This window comes from Anser anser (assembly GCF_964211835.1).
Source record: "Anser anser genome assembly, chromosome: 1".
Classification (NCBI taxonomy): domain Eukaryota; kingdom Metazoa; phylum Chordata; class Aves; order Anseriformes; family Anatidae; genus Anser; species Anser anser.
In genome coordinates this window covers 69,915,513-69,931,404 of record NC_139720.1, presented here as the reverse complement: position 1 = coordinate 69,931,404, position 15,892 = coordinate 69,915,513, and the positions used below count along the sequence as shown (strand labels likewise).

At 38.1% G+C, this 15,892-nt stretch overlaps 1 protein-coding gene across 7 annotated transcripts in view; it reads right to left on the bottom strand.

The window, feature by feature from the left end:
- LOC310885219 (uncharacterized protein) overlaps positions 1 to 15,892 on the bottom strand; it is a gene marked incomplete at its 5' end in the record, with an annotated part of 109,173 nt that overhangs the window by 56,759 nt on the left and 36,522 nt on the right. The window contains 3 exons of one of the 7 annotated variants that reach the window (XM_083808280.1): positions 4,388 to 4,935; positions 5,183 to 5,770; positions 10,257 to 10,406. Of the gene's footprint in view, positions 1 to 4,387; positions 5,771 to 9,092; positions 9,179 to 10,256; positions 10,407 to 15,892 lie in introns of those variants that run through there. The other 6 variants (XM_083808278.1, XR_014574613.1, XR_014574614.1 and 3 more) reach the window with 6 other exon arrangements.

Sequence of the window (15,892 nt, the reverse complement as noted above, 5' to 3'; positions counted from 1 at the left end):
CATGTTGGACACTAACGTTATATGGAATAAAATGCTGCTGGCTGAAAATTTAGAGATTAAAGGAGAGTTGTATCTTTGTAGTTTATACTTGGCTGAGCATTGCAGACCATGTTCCTTACACTCGAAGGGCCCTCTGTGCTGAGCCTCAGTTCCTCCTTCACCAACAGAAATGGAGGAAGGAAACCAGAGGAATGCAGAGGAAAGGAAGGACCATAATGCCCTGCCAGTGCTCATCTGTCATTTACTGTCAAAGCAGGTCTCTAGCCCTTAAAGTGTTGAAAGCTGAATTTCCACAGTCTGACATGGGGCTCATGTACAGTACACTCTCAGTTGAATGGATTATCAGAACTTGAGTTCATTGATTCCCATTCCATATTTGCTCTCAACTCCAAGAAGAGAGCTGCATGCCAAAGGTCAGGTTGACTAAATGAATGGCCAGTACTAAAGATATGATTCTTTTATATCAGTGAATATGGACTTTATATATTTTGGAAGTTGTACTCACTCACATACACAAGTATCCATGAAAAGGAAAGACAGGATGTTTTTCAGCCTAGCATTTTTTAAAAAGTCAAAACCCAAAGCCCATTTTAAGGGGAAAAAAAAAAAAGTTGATAACATTTTTTTATGGTTTATATCAAAGTGTACAAGTTTTCCTATAGTGAAGTGGTTTGTTAGTTTTGGCTGCACTTTTAAACCATTAAGAAGGAAGTTATTAATCTTTTAGCAATGATTTAGTAATAAGCAGTTAGTTTAAAATTTTAACTTCACACAGCAAAGTACTGAGACAGGCATAGAAACAAATTTCTTGCAACTGGAAGAACATCATGGAAGTAATGCATATTGCTTACAGCTACTATAGCAATTGTTAACGCAGGGACCTTTGTTTACAACCCCTGTAATTTCTGAAAACAAAACAAAAACGGGAATCTGATTCTAAATAAAGGCAGAAAGCAACAATTTAGAATTTTAAATAAGCCTAATTAGGGTCATTGAAAACAATTTAGAACAGGTGCCTACATACACAGTGGTGAAATAATTCTGGGTATATGGGAGGAGCAAATTCATTAAATGGAATAATATCTTACCAGTACTGTATGAATATATGGGAAGACATGATATGTGTTTTACCAAATACGTACATGAGAACTCTACATGCCACCTTTAAAAACAACTAAAACATCTTTTGTTTTGAAAATGTTTTATATTTTGTATTGTTTGAATGCTCACATTGAAACTTACAGTTACAAACAACTTCCTTCTGTAAAGCATCTAAAGTTTTTCCATAGGCAGAATTTGGATTGTGTCTCTAGAATAGGTGTACCATAAGAACATATTTGCAGTATAAATACTTTCATGACATTTATAGCCAAGGTTCTGAAATCACTTTCAATCAATTCAGAATGTTGCTGTGAGAAAGCATAGCAATTTTTTACATATACATACACAAAAGTAAGTTAAAAGAATTGTTCAGACTCCAAAATAAAGTACTCAAAAAGACTGAACATATTTTGAGACTTCAACAGCTACAATTAGAGGGAAAGTCTAGCTCAAAAAGACCAGACTTTCTTGAGAACTCTGGGGAATGTAGTTGCCAAAGTCAAAGGCTGAACACAGAAAATGTGGGCTTATTACTGAAAGGAAAAGGTGATTCAGTGACAGTGGGCAGATTAGATGTTCCCACTGCCTTTTTTGACCCAGTCTCTACTAACAAGGTCTTCCAGGTCTCTACAGGTGCAGTTCGAGGAAGAAAGGAAATATGAACAGTGGATGTAAAAAAAGTCAGGGACTAATTGCAAGAACTCAACCCAACCCAGTTCATGAGACCAGAGTGGCTGCATTTAAGGGTGCTGAGGTAGCTGGCCAATGTCATAGTGAGACTACTCTATTAACTTTGAATGTTCATGGAGATCAGGAGAAGCCCTGATGCTTAGAGGAAAGCAGACTTTCTACCCATCTTCAAAAAAAGACTGAAAGAAAAAAAATGGGGAACTACAGGCTGGTCAGCTTTGCTTCAGTCCCCAGAAAAAAAAAATCATGAAGTCTTCTTGGAAGTCATTCACAGACAGATGAAAGAAAAAAAGTGACTGGGAATAGTCAGAATAGATTTACCAAGGGTAAATCATACCTGACCAATATAATTGGCCTTTGATATCAAGATGAATGGATTTGTGGCTGTCAGGGCATTTTCCTTCTTCCTCTTCCCAAGAGGAATGAACAGCCCTCATAAGAGCTCCACCACAGCAGGGATGCCATGCAGAGGCCATCTCTTCAGCCAGGACCAACTCCACCTACCATGCTGAATTTCCTGAAATAGCAGGCAACTCATGTACAAATGTCTCAGCTGTCAGAAACAGAGCACAGATGAGCAGTAAAAGAAACCAGAAAGGAAAACGTGGAGACTAAACAGTGTATACAAATCAGTCATAGTGCCTGTTCCCAACTAGGAGGGTGGTAAAGCCACAATACTGGTACAGGGGTAGTGAAGGAAGCCTCTCAGTTTGAGTCAGCCGCTTACCACAGCAATATGTAGCACCTTCTGGGCTTTTAACCTGGATCCACAAGTAACAAAAGCCAAACTATTTCACTTTTTTTTTTTTTTTTTGAAAAACATCAAAAAATTACCTCTGCTTTTTACAAAATATAAATTCTTGCTCAAATCTAACCTCAGCTGACTGGAGCACCACAGGGAGACAGAGACTGCCAGCTTGCGATCCAGCCATGTCGCCTTGGGAGCGAAGGAGTAGGAGCCTGAAGGAGTTTGGAGCATTGAAAAGAAATGGCTCATTCACTCACTGGCCAGGAACTCACGTGTAGTAGCTACTCAGCAAGCACTCAGGCTTTCAGCAGGATGTATATTACTTACAGAACTGACATTAAATAAAATTAAGGCCACAAAATCAAACATTTAAGAGTTAGAAAACTCAACAGAGTTGCTGTGATTGCCCTGGAGCGAGTGCGCCCTGATGTAATCCTAGAAACATTCACACAAAGGAACTACCACTAAAAAAAAAAAAAAAACAAAACACTTTTTTCAGTAGCTTATTGTCTTTGGTATCTGAGGTATTTGAGGAAGAAAAGTAAAGTTTTCTAGGTAGAAGTAGTATAAATTAGTGTTGATGAAGAATATAAATATATAAATGTATGTGTGTGTAGAAGGTTGCACTTAAAAAGTGTTCACTTGCATAGTAGAGAACCACTGAAAAACACTCAATTTGTTGAACTGTTTGGAATTTTTAAGATCATTTTAAATATAAAATTAACAAAACCCACAATTATATCCACTTTGTGTTGACCTATAACATAGGTACAGAACACATACACAGCAGTCTAACATCTGCTATACAATTTTTAAACTCTATTGTGTTCTTCCTTGTTAACAGGAAGAAGTTGTAGAAGAATATCTGTTGAAAACTACTTGTTTAAGCTTAACAAAAGCACTTCCTTTTTAGAATATCCATTAACGCAATATATTTTGAAAAGGCACAATTTCTATTTGATGTTAAAGAGTCACTTTAATAGCTTTTAATTTGCTTCCCCCCAGTAATTTTATATGCAGTATTTTATTTCATAGTCAATATTCAGAAAACAGCTCTTCAGTCGAGAAAGAGAGGTAGAGAGAGAGATTTCTGTCTGAAAGGTTGAACTGTGGAAAGACACTATACAAAATCCCTATCAACTACAATCTGCATTGTGGTACATCTGTACAAACGTATATGCCTATATTTGACCCTCTTACTTAGACTTCTCAGTGAAAAATGTTCTTAAGGTGTGATTAATTTCATCCTTAAACAAGTATCTAAAAATCAATCAAATTAGCCAGCCCTAGCATTAAGTGCCTTCCTCTATCCTTCTCTGTTTACTATAAAAAGACTCCAAATACTAGCTTAAGAGTGAATATTTCCCACAAAATCTATTCCTAAGCTAGTCCAGACTTAGGATTTTTATGATGTTAGTTGTACCAAAACTTTTTAGGTTTAGAAATAAAAATTAATTGATGTCCAACATTTGAAAATGATACTGACAATTTTGACCATCTTTCTTGGTCCTCCTGAACATTCCCTGGGTACTGTTGGAGAGACATGTCCAGGTCTCCAGATCTCCTTCAGCTAACAGGTACAACCATCTTCTGCTAAATGGCAGGTAGAAAGCTAGTGCTACCTCTCTACTTGCCTTAGCGAACTTCCCTATCAGTATCTTTTAAAAATTGCTAGAATGATCCACTTGGTCTTGCTCCCACATGGCTTACAAGCCAAAGGCAGAAATAAGGCACATTCAACACAGAGGAGACTTGACACCTCACTCTTTCAAGAAGTGACAACGTCCACGTCCACTTACCCACTCTTAACATTGCCCACCCAAGAGCATATGATGGTCAGCCCAGCACTTGAAGAGCACAACAAATTTATTTTGCCATTTCTGAGCCAGCTCAAATGTACAGAAGCAACAACCCAGAGTCTCAAGATACCTCTCAGGGTTTCTTTTTTAAATAGTTGAGCTCCATTAGCATTGCTAAACTTTGGTCTGCTTTACATAATTAATGCACTTTCCCAAGAGTAAAATTCAAAGTCCAGTAACACAATAAACTTACAGTGTGCTTACAGAAATTCCATTTGGATGCTATCAAAGCACTTCACACTGAGAGAATATTGTTCTTATTTGGCAGCGGAAAAAATCAAAATAGAGAAAAACTAAGCCATTCTCAAAGTGGCACAGCAAGTAAGGGCTATCATAGACCTCATATCTACTGAATTGAGTCTCTTAGTGAAATGTTAAATACATACTTAGATTCTCATTCCAGTGCTGAAAAAACATCAGCCCTAGCTCATCAGTACTGGACTTGATTTTGCTGTCATCTGTAAAATGTTGGGTAGAAACCATACATTCCTGTAGTTAGTTCCCCGTGAATCAGTTCAGGATAGCCTCAGTTAGACTCTAGGAGTGGAAACATAGTTACTCACAAAGCCAAGGCTGCTCCTCCTGCTCCTACTTCATTAAGTAGGCCAAGGTACTAGCAAAACAGGTGTAAGCATCCTGTGATTAACAGCCCTAAGAGTTTTTATTACTCATTTTACTGGATAGAAGAAAAAAAAAATCAAGAAAATTGATTCCACAGGTGGGACAATTTTAAAAAGTGCTTGGAACTCTTGCATGCAACTTAAGAACTATTAAAAACCCTTACCTGCAGCAGCTTAAATGAGTCCATCAGTGGTGTGATATGACTGACTAAACAGAGCCTTAATATGTCTCTGCCTGTACTTTCTCCAACAGTGGAAGGTACAGAGATTCCCTTCTGTCTCTTCACAGGCAACCAAGTTCTTAATAGGTTTTCTCCTTGTAGAATATAACTTTTATTTTTCATTTTTATTTTCCAATCATATAGTCAGCTTCCAAACACACAAAGTGACAAGGTAAAGTGAGATGGACATTAAAAACATGATCAAATGGCTGTTTTCTGGCAGGCAGAGCCCTTCTTCCAAGTGTGATTTTATATGTCCTTGATTTGCAGTGAACACTGTCCAGTCCTCTGTGATTTTCAGGAAGTCCTTTTCCAACACCTGTGAGGTCTGGATATCACATCATGTCTCTGAATGATCCTCAGGCTTCCTCTCTCTTTCTGGTACTGCCTTGGTCTGCCACACACAGCCATGTCTGGAAGCTGGTGCCTTTTGAGCAAGCTCAGCAGCTCCATGGGGCAGAAGCTATCAAAGGAAAAATCACCTCCTGCAGTGATTACATCTCACAGTCTTCTTAAAGTAACACAGAACCACTGCGAATAAGGGTAGAAACAAACAAATGAAGCATTAGCCACAAGACATTTCCCCACATACATTCTCTGTCATGCATGGATATGAACACTCAATGTCTAGACACTGGATACTACCACATGATGAAGATCTCCCTTTCAGGCTCTGTGGGAATGGGACAGTACTTGGCATTTGGACACCAGAACAATACAGGACCAGACCCAAAGCCTAGAATCTCTCTGTATTTATGTTTATTAAGGCAGCAGTGTGTCAAAAGCAGCTAGCGCTGTCTCCCTGCATTCCAAACATCTCATGGAAGAGGAAAAAAAAAAAATCTCTGTTTCTGTATTCAGTTCCTAATGTATAATGTGCCCTATGTTTCTTACTACCTGGGTTCACCACTCATTTTCTTCCTAAAGATAGGGACAAATAACCTAAAAAATAGCATAACAAAAATCAATTTTAATTGGGCTGTTATTCTTTGGTTTTATATAAAACTCTAGATTTTTAATATTAAAAAGAAAAAAAACAGCAACAACAAAAACAACAAAAAAACTACCAAACAGATCATGCTGATTTTGCAACATTTTATATTGAGACTCCACAATGAGTTTATCATTTTCATACTTCATGCAAGTTCACTCCTAGGATCAGGATGGAAAAGATTACAAAAATCACAAAAATTCACAGGATGCAGATCATTGCAGGGAGGAAGGGGAAGACAGAAGAGTGGTATTAGCCAGGGTGCTCAGTAGGAAAGTGTAGTGCAAGGCTGTGTCAAATTAAATTATTATTTTGAGTTTTTCCTCAGAAGCATCTTGTTACAGTTGTGGGAAGAGAATATTCCCTTGGGAACAGTGAAGAACTCTTCTTCCATTGCATTACCAGAGTTGTTTTGGGTTAAATATCAGGCAAAAAGCTCTAGTAAAAGATAAACGGAAAAATCTACTCAGGAATAACAGTGAAGATAACCAGGTGAGAAATAGAGATAACATGATCAGGGGCAGGAAGTCCAGAATGAGGCACCTAGATTCATAGTAAAACATCTGAGTAAGTACCAGGATTTTCAGATGTGCTGAACATCTGTGCCTCTCTGCTGTTTATGGACTTAACAGGATTGCAGATTCCCTCTCCTATGAGCTGATCACTCTAGTTAGTGTAAGATGGTTATATGTTTGCTCTGCTGTCTGCACCTGCTGGAGACAAGCCGGCCACAGTCCCGGAGAAGGGCAGCAATGTTAATGTAATCCTGGGGACCAGCTAATGAGTATTCTGACCTACACAGCAACACACAAGCTTAACTAAATATCCCCTAAACCATCTTGTGCCTGGAGAACTCAAACTGTGAGTAAAATGGATGCATGCCTACCTGCATGCATCCAGGTAAATCCACCCCCAAGTACATTCTCCTTATGGAGACCTCTTTCTTGGCATCTTCTCCAGCAGTGGGGTTTTGCAGTGCACACACACGAGTCCCCAGGCATGTGGATCCAATCCTCCTTAGCCTACCAGCTATTCTGTTTGAGACAACCAGTAAACCTCTGGTTTCTAGTCAGATCTTGGGGACAGATAAAGAGCACAAGCATTCCTGCAGAATTTCTTAACCATACATGGTTCCCGCCCAAAAGTGACAAGAGACCTGCAGATTCAAGAAAGTTGGCAAAGTCCTGAAAATGTTCTTTGCCAGCCATAGCACCTGCCATGAACACCAGGTCTGATTAGCATGCCACCTTTTTGTCCTCCAAGTTCTTTTCACCCTTGATGCATTTAAAAAACTGGTGCTCCCTAGAGTAACAGGAAAACTTGTAAGCAGTCACTACCTGCAAGAAACACTTAATCATATCCAGTGCCAGGCTGGATCACTGTGCAAAAGCTTCTGAAAGTGCAGGTGACTGCACTCCCTCCAGGAGTTCAGGGGATACACTTTTCAATCTTCATTCAGAGAGACAGCGTGAGCTGTGCCTTGGGGCTACCAGGGAAACCATCCACCACAGTCAAAGTTTAATCAGATTTTGAGAGCTCTTACTCTAATGGGGCCTTTTATTTCCCTTTCCTTCCCTTTTGAAGGAAGCAATAAATCAGCAGGAGTTTGCTGCGTCTATACCAGGGGATCATCACAAGGAATTGAAAAGCCACACATGGCTTTTCCACCACACATGGAATTACTGCTCTGAACCTGTGAGTTTTGCTTAGCAGGAGATATGCAAGGGTCTGAACTTAAACAAGTATTCTAAAATTCAGCATTGCTCAACACCAGCAACAGGTCTATAGATGAATATTTTTACTAACCACAAAATTTCATTCCTGGTAGCAAAAGTATGTAATACCGTCTCTAAAGCGTGACAATTTTACATTATGTAAAATTCCAGTATTTACAGGGTTTCTATGTAGCATGGGGTTGTATAAACGATTCCTTGTTTTGCTAAGGATATTATTACACTGTGTACACAGCACAGTAGGGCTGAAGCTAGTTCAAAACTACTGTGTATGAGTTGTGGTTGTTTTTTTTTTTTTTTCCTTCCCAAATTAAACTATATAAATTGTACTTTTGTTTGTTGAAAAAATGCTTGCGAATGATTATCTATCATTCTTAGAAGGACAATTAGCCACCTATTTTTTTCCATGAGAAAAAGATTTGTTGTCTATTGTTTCTTTGCTTGTTTTGGAATTTGTTCTCTTGAAGTCATCTAAGGCATAATATTTGTTCAGGTTAGTCGTGGAGTGAGGGAGTTCAAACTTCTAACCAAAATAAAAAGCAAAGGGATTGTCTAGCTTGCAGCCTGAAATGAGCATAGTATTTTCTTTTTGATTTTTTCCAGAGGGCTTTTCGTGAAGGAGAGGGAGTGAGAGGCAGATTTTTTAAAAAAATGTATTTATTTTTAAGAGTAGAGATTTTTTCTTTTTCCAAGTTACAGCATTATTTTGTTCAACATATTAAATTTGGAGTTTCAAGGCCAAATCCCAGAGGAAAAGCAGATTGGAAAGCTATTTTTGTGGAGCACTTTCATTTTGTAAACTTTCTTCGTAGCAAAGAAGGAAGACCTTAACACCTCTTCCATAGTGTCAAGCTGTGACAAAGAAAGTATGCATTTTTTGCAACAAAACATCTAGCATGCAGTGGTTCTAAAAAGTGTATTGAATGTAGTACTTTCTATTTTATGTGATGGTAAACAAGGCCAGTTGCACTGATCTTATATAGGTATTCAGTGGACGTTACTGAGTACCATGTCTGTACATTTTAGGTGTTACTGCAAGAGTCTGCTACAGGTCAGCAATGTGGCTGCTGTAACTGAAGCACTGGATGATGGAAGGAGGGTTTAGGGACTTGTTTTTTCTCATACCAACCTGTGTCTTGGATGTACTGGCCTCCAGGATCGTGTGCTACATCCTGCATACTGATGTTGATCCTTACAGTATGCTACATACCACTCCTGGAGAATTAAAATTAAAGAGTAATTCATTCCCCCTAGTGAGCTCAGAAGGGGGAATGAAAGGTGAGAAAGAGGACTTCTGACAGGAAATGGCTTTCAGGAATTATTGGGCACTCTCCTAAAATATTTTATTAAAAATATATTCTTCCAGTTACTGTGGGATAGCTGCACAAGGCAACACTGTAAGCAATTTTCTTTTAATTTTTCCTTCTAAAAAGAAGCAAGTTATAGAAGGGGAGGCAATATATCCTCAAACACCTTACTTCCCCTTAAATCTTCATACCATTGCTGTTACAAAAACACCAGATATATTGTTTTAAGTCAAAGACTGGTGTGTTAGAATATTAAATAAAATTATGAACTTTTTGAACAGGACAAGTTTTTACATGACAGAGAGTTCTTCCTCAAACACTGAATGAAAAATATTGTAGCATTCCAGACTCGTGGAATAGGAAACAAAGAATCAGCTCAAAATTGCCAGGAAATAATGAGGCAAGAAAGAGATTCTAGAGAGAAACTCCTGGCTTCTGAAAAATCATCTATTAAAAAAAAAAAAAAAAAGAGATTATAAAACTTGGATCAGCTTTTCTGAAGGACTAAGGAACTGTAAAGTAGCTACCATAAGTCTGTAAAAGCTGATGTAGGGACCAATTGTGCTGAAGTAGAGGAAATCTGTCTGAAAGACAGGTCTTTAGTATTTCAGCTGCATGTAATCTCAAAAAATCCGATGGATTGGATGGATTTGGTACTCATATAAAGAAAGTCTGGTAAATAACACTGAAATAAACATCCTCAGTTTTTTTTCTTATTAAGCTGTGGTACAAGAAACACCTTAACTCTGTTAGCCTGTGAATCAAATCCACCACATCACCATTGCAGAGGAGTCAAGCCTCCCTTTGCAACAAATCAGAAGGGATTCAGTGTGAAAGCAAAGAGAAAAGAGGTGGTGTTCAACCTATATATAAATGTGTTTCCATAGCTAATCTAATTGCTGGAAAAGGTGTGGGCTCCCCCTTCCTCTCATCCCCTTCCCCACTCCATTTCAGCATGCAATTTAAATGTGCAAATTTTATCTTACCTTCCATTCCAGTCAGATTAGGACAGTAGAAAATTCCATTCAATACAGCAAATACAGACCTCCAGCTTCTAATAGAGCAGACTGATTTAGGTTCACAGCTTTTGTTTAAGCAGGTCTTTGAAAGCATTCATAGTCAGTAAACCATCACCTCTGGGTAAAAAAAAAAAAAAAAAATTGGAAACAGTTAGAGCAACCTTACATCCCATCAGATGGCTCTGTTTCAGATAAGGCATTTCACACCTATCTATGCCACATACAACATTCCCAACAAAATGTTTTGTTTCCCAACAAAAATGCATGCTGCAGATTCAAAGGAGACCAAGCAGTGATAGTCTCTGCACCCACAAATATGAGCACAAACACCTGCCAGGAAGGCAGCATGCCATCAGTCATGTCTCCAGAGAAGAGCAGAAGCTCACTTTACTCTGGGTTGCCTCAGCCTCTAGTCCCAAAGAACAGAGGGCACCAGCTGTATGCCTGTTGGTTCTCAGCCCTCATCTCTGCATCTCCCCCATGGAAGTCAGCAGCAATATCTCCTATGCCTCCCATCTCCTGTGGATGATCTTGTTTTCTGCATTAATGTTTTTACCAGGCATTCATCACCATTTTAATTTTCAGTGCTCTTGGGTGGGTTCAGTGTCCATTGCCATCCCTCTCCTTTCCATACAGAGTAATATGCTGGGAAATTTGATCCTTCCTTATTAGTCATGATGATGCTGAAATTGGAAGCTTTACACTAAAACCTCTTGTTTCACCACAAAACAGTTATGGCAGACAACCATAATAAAGCATATATTACTATTATGGTGTTTTCATGTACCCTTGCCCTTTCTGAGAGGATGTTAGAGTAGATAGCACATGTTTAAAGTTTTATGGAGTTTTTGTCCCTCTGCTGAGTTTGGAAAAAATAATCAATGTGATGAACCCCATCTCGTCTTGCACAGTCAGCCTAATGTAGCCTAATGATACATTCATATTTCAGCTTTGTTAAATCAGGCAATTTTACTAGATTGTTCTAGTTGTTCTCCTCTTGAGTAGAAGTTACCCATAGATTGAAGGCAAATGAATGAAGAGTTTTCTCCTTACCAGATCAACATCTCTAAATCCAAACATCTGCAGAAGTCTTTCCTCAGCCCCAGCCATCGTCCGCAGTTAACTCAGACACATTTCTACACTGTGTGTTTCTACAACTTTATGAAGAGGGAGCTATGACTCACTTTTAAAAGTTACCTATACATCCTCTCTACTTTCTTCTCTCTGTTTTCATTGAACGTTGAACAGTATATACTAATATTAAACACCAATGATTTCCTGCAACTTCCATCTCCCAAAACAGATAAGAAGGACCATTATAAAGCAGACAGATATCACTACCCACTACCACATATAGTTCTCCTTCCACAGGACCTTTGTGCTTTGTCCATTAGACAGCCACACGATGTTCACCTAAGTGGCTGTTCAACATTTCTTTTTCCTTTTTATCTGAAACACATTGAACAATACTCTTTATAAATGGATTTCCTTTAACCTGACGTGCAACCTCCCCCTACATATGGGCACCTCCAACATCATCTAAGCCCCTTTTAATTTTCATTTTTTTTTTATGTTGCAACTACAATACTGTTGATGACCATAGCAGTAGAAGTCCGAGCCAAAGTCCATTACAGTCTATTGAGTTCTTCCATTGACTAGACTTTGGACTGTATGCTTCAGTTCTCTGTACTTGACAATTAAGAAGTTAATTAAATAATCCTAAACTCAAATAAAACCTGTATCCAGGCAACACGTGAATTGACATTAGTTAGTACATCCCACACATTACTTGTAAATGTGCTCTTTATTTGTCTACTACAGGGCAATTAGTTAGCACGTCTGAGAATACCAGATGATAGTTTAGTAATCTGAGACTGTGAGCATGAGAAAGGAAATTGGTGGCTAACCAAATAACCGTCATCATGTTTTTAATACACTATGATAAAGTTGTATTTAGGCCTCACAACAGAAATCGTCTTGAGTTTTACGACACATGTAAAGCCAGAAATTAAAACAAAGGACAAAAAGAATACAGCCTGAATAGTGCTTTTATTTTACTCTTAAAAGTGAGAGTTGGAGTTAATGCCACATCATGGTATATTCTACAGAATATGTCAACATGAAGAAGAAAATAATTTAACCTTATAGGACATCCATCTTTCTACCTCTCTAGGGTTTCTGATCCTCATCACTCTGGTATGTGACTTCAGCTGGAACAAAAAGCATTCCATGTTCTGAAGATCATAAAAGCCTTGATGTGCTACATACAATGAGTAATTCAGGTTCTTATTAAAAACAGTGTTTTGTTTTTTTTTTTTTAAATGAAAAATAAAAGAATAAAGATTACAACAATTCCATACTTTCCTCTATCATTCCTCATAAGGAGACATCTCTCTATACCATTTACTTGCAAAAGACAATATGAAACATTTCTTGTTCTTGGTATCATTGACTGGTGACACTAAAAAAGCAAGGCATACAAATTTGAAATGCAAGCAGGGAACAACTTCCTTTATATCAGAAGAAAATAGTAAGTAATTAATGTCTTAGGAATTACAGTTCTAAATAACCTTATTTCTTCATCACTGCCACATAGATTAAACACATTGAGAACCATTTTCACAGATATTCATGAGAAATTTGAATGCTCCTTACAAATGCAATTGTGGAACATGCTACTTAAAAAAAAAAAAAAAAGGCAGGCAGCACTCAAAGACTATCTAAAGCACTATAAATTGTCTCCCAAAGAAGTCCCACACGTCAGAAGATGCAGAGGAGTAGCTGAAAAGTGGATAACAGCCAGAGAAGAGATGGAAGATAAGAAGTGGTATTTCAGCAAATAGTAGTAGTCAGCCAAAACAGAACAATTATGGACAGAGCTGATGCGAAAGAGCTGTTTTAAAAACACTGCCAGTTTGTGTAAAAGAAAAAGATGGAATAAAGTAGTCGCTCTGTGACCCTGCTCTGTAAATGCTACATGCAATACTAAGATTTTTTGAGACCCTCCACATTTATCTTTAGTATTTAACACATCTCTAAAAAACAGTTATGTTCGTTTTTAAATATTTCTGTATTTAGCATTTTCATATTCATTCAAAACACTTCATCTCTTATACAAAAGATGAGTTGATAGTAGCTCCTAGGATGAAATTAATCAATTGTTTTAAACTTATCAGCTGATGCCTAATGCAGGTAGTGACAGCAGCCTCTTAGTCAATACAGAATTATCTACAGGTGGGGGAAAAAAAAAGTATATTGAATTTGGCTACTCACCATTTCAGGTGAAGTTATCAGGACCTGAATTCCTTAACGGACCATGAGAAAAGCACTGCTACTTGTACTTAAAAGGTAATAATAGTTCTCATGCATACCCATACATCTCCATAGATTCATTTTTGTATACACATTGAGGGCAAAGAAACCACTAAAAATAGTGCAATGAATTATCCATAACTCAGCTACCAAGGTAGTAAAACTTCTATAATATTTGAAAAACTATGAATATGAGAAAAACACAGTGGAAACTGAAAGGACAATGTTCACCACAAGTTAGCATCAAACTCCTCTCAATAAAAGACTGTAGTTGGCAGATTTTTATTTTTTTCACCTGGGTTGGAAGCTGACAAGATGGATAATCACTGTTGGGAGGTTTTAGCTGACATTCCATGAGCTGATCTATGCAGCCCATCAAGTATTCCCATATACCTAAAGTTACAGTTTACTTATTCCAGCAGGAACACACATATATTGGTTTGGAGGGTCCCTCAGCAATCCCATTTTTCAGGCCTATAAGGGTCCTTACTACATCTTCAGTGAACATTAATTGGCTCTAGACAAGAAATCTGTACTGTCAGCTTACGACAGTGCTGAACCCAATTAAACATACTCTGCTAAGATATATACAACATCATACTATATGCTTTCTGGAACCAATTTCATGTTTTGCTCAGATAGGATCAGCTTAATGTGTAAGAAGAAAAAACAAATCTATCTGTTCTTACCCATACATATAGATGTTCTTTTTATTATCCGGCTTAGACAATAGACAATAAGCAAGACTCATCCTTCTGTTCAGGCAAATATACACTTCAGTCATGAGTTTTTTACATCCAAGGTGGTGCTTCTGCTGTATCTGAGTACGGTATGCGACTGATCGCTTTAAGTTTAGACACAAAACGAAGCTGCAGTCATGAGATCCAAACGTGAGACCACGTGGATCCACCTTACTATTTTCAACATCCCTCTGCCAAATTACTTCCATCTAAAAAAGACCACTTTCTTTGGCTATAGAATTTTCTGGCAAAGTCACTTTATTTCCTTTTCACTTTACCATTTCTTTTCCATCTCTCTAGTTATGCCTGAGGAGGTGGAATTAAGTGTTTTGAATTAATTTTAAAGCTCATGTCAAGTTCCCACTTCTTTTAAAAGCTCTGTTACATGTTCCCAGTATCTGACAACCCTTTCTTTACATTTTGAGTGTTGTAGAGAACTTTAAGTAATACCCCTATGAGTCAAGCTTCACTAAAATCAGTTTTCAAAATGACTTGAAAGTTTTTCATCATATCAACAGAAATTTAAGTGACAGGGGAGTTAAGTAGGAAATACAACACATTACACATACAGGCAGCCAACCAGTCCGAGTGTTAAGATATCTAGAACTGGCTAGTTTGGTCATATTGTACTTGTACCCTGGATCAAAACCCTATGTTCCACGTTCATAGAATCCTAAAATGTCTCAGGTTGGAAGAGACCTTAAAGATCATCTCGTTCCAACCTCCCTGCCATGGGCAGGGATGCCACTCACTACACCAGGTTGCCCAAAACCCCATCCTTCCTGGCCTTGAACACCTCCAGGGATGGGGCATCCACAATACTTCTCTGGGCAACCTGTTCCCATGCCTCACCACCCTGAGTGAAGAATTTCCTCCTAACCTCTAATTTAAATCTCCCCTCTTTTAGTTCAAAACCATTCCTCCTTGCCCTGTCATTATCTGACTAAGCAAAAAGTTGCTCTCCATCTTTTTTTTTATAAGACCCCTTTAAGTGTTCAAAAGCTGCAATGAGGTCACCCCAGAGCCTTCTCTTCTTCAGGCTGAACAGCTCGAGCTCTCTCAGCCTTTCTTCACAGTAAAGGTGCTCCAGTCCTCTGATCATCTTCATGGCCCCTTGTTGTTGTTCCTGCTATGAATCTACAGATGTATTTCTAGCTTACTTTTAATCTTATTGTTATTAAAAAACAACAACAGCAACACACACACCTTAAAGTGATTTTCATAGTAAGCTGCATTTGTCCTATGCTGAGACAGTGAATAAGATTTGTCTTATGGGCATAAGCTTTACATTAAAAAAAGTTGTTTATCCACAGAGAATCCAAACATAGTTTACTGTAAATACTTAAAACAGAGTTTCAGTCATTAAACAGGATTAGAAGAACAAGGGGTTTTCTTTGCTTGCATATTTAAGGGAGGTTTTGTTAATGCCCCATAGATACAACCAGAACTTCTGATCAGGCAAGTAAAAAGGAGTCCATTTGTCACTGGTCAGCACACAAGGCGGCCCTTCAGTGCCAGCTTTCCTGCACATAAGCTCCTGATCAGTAGTCT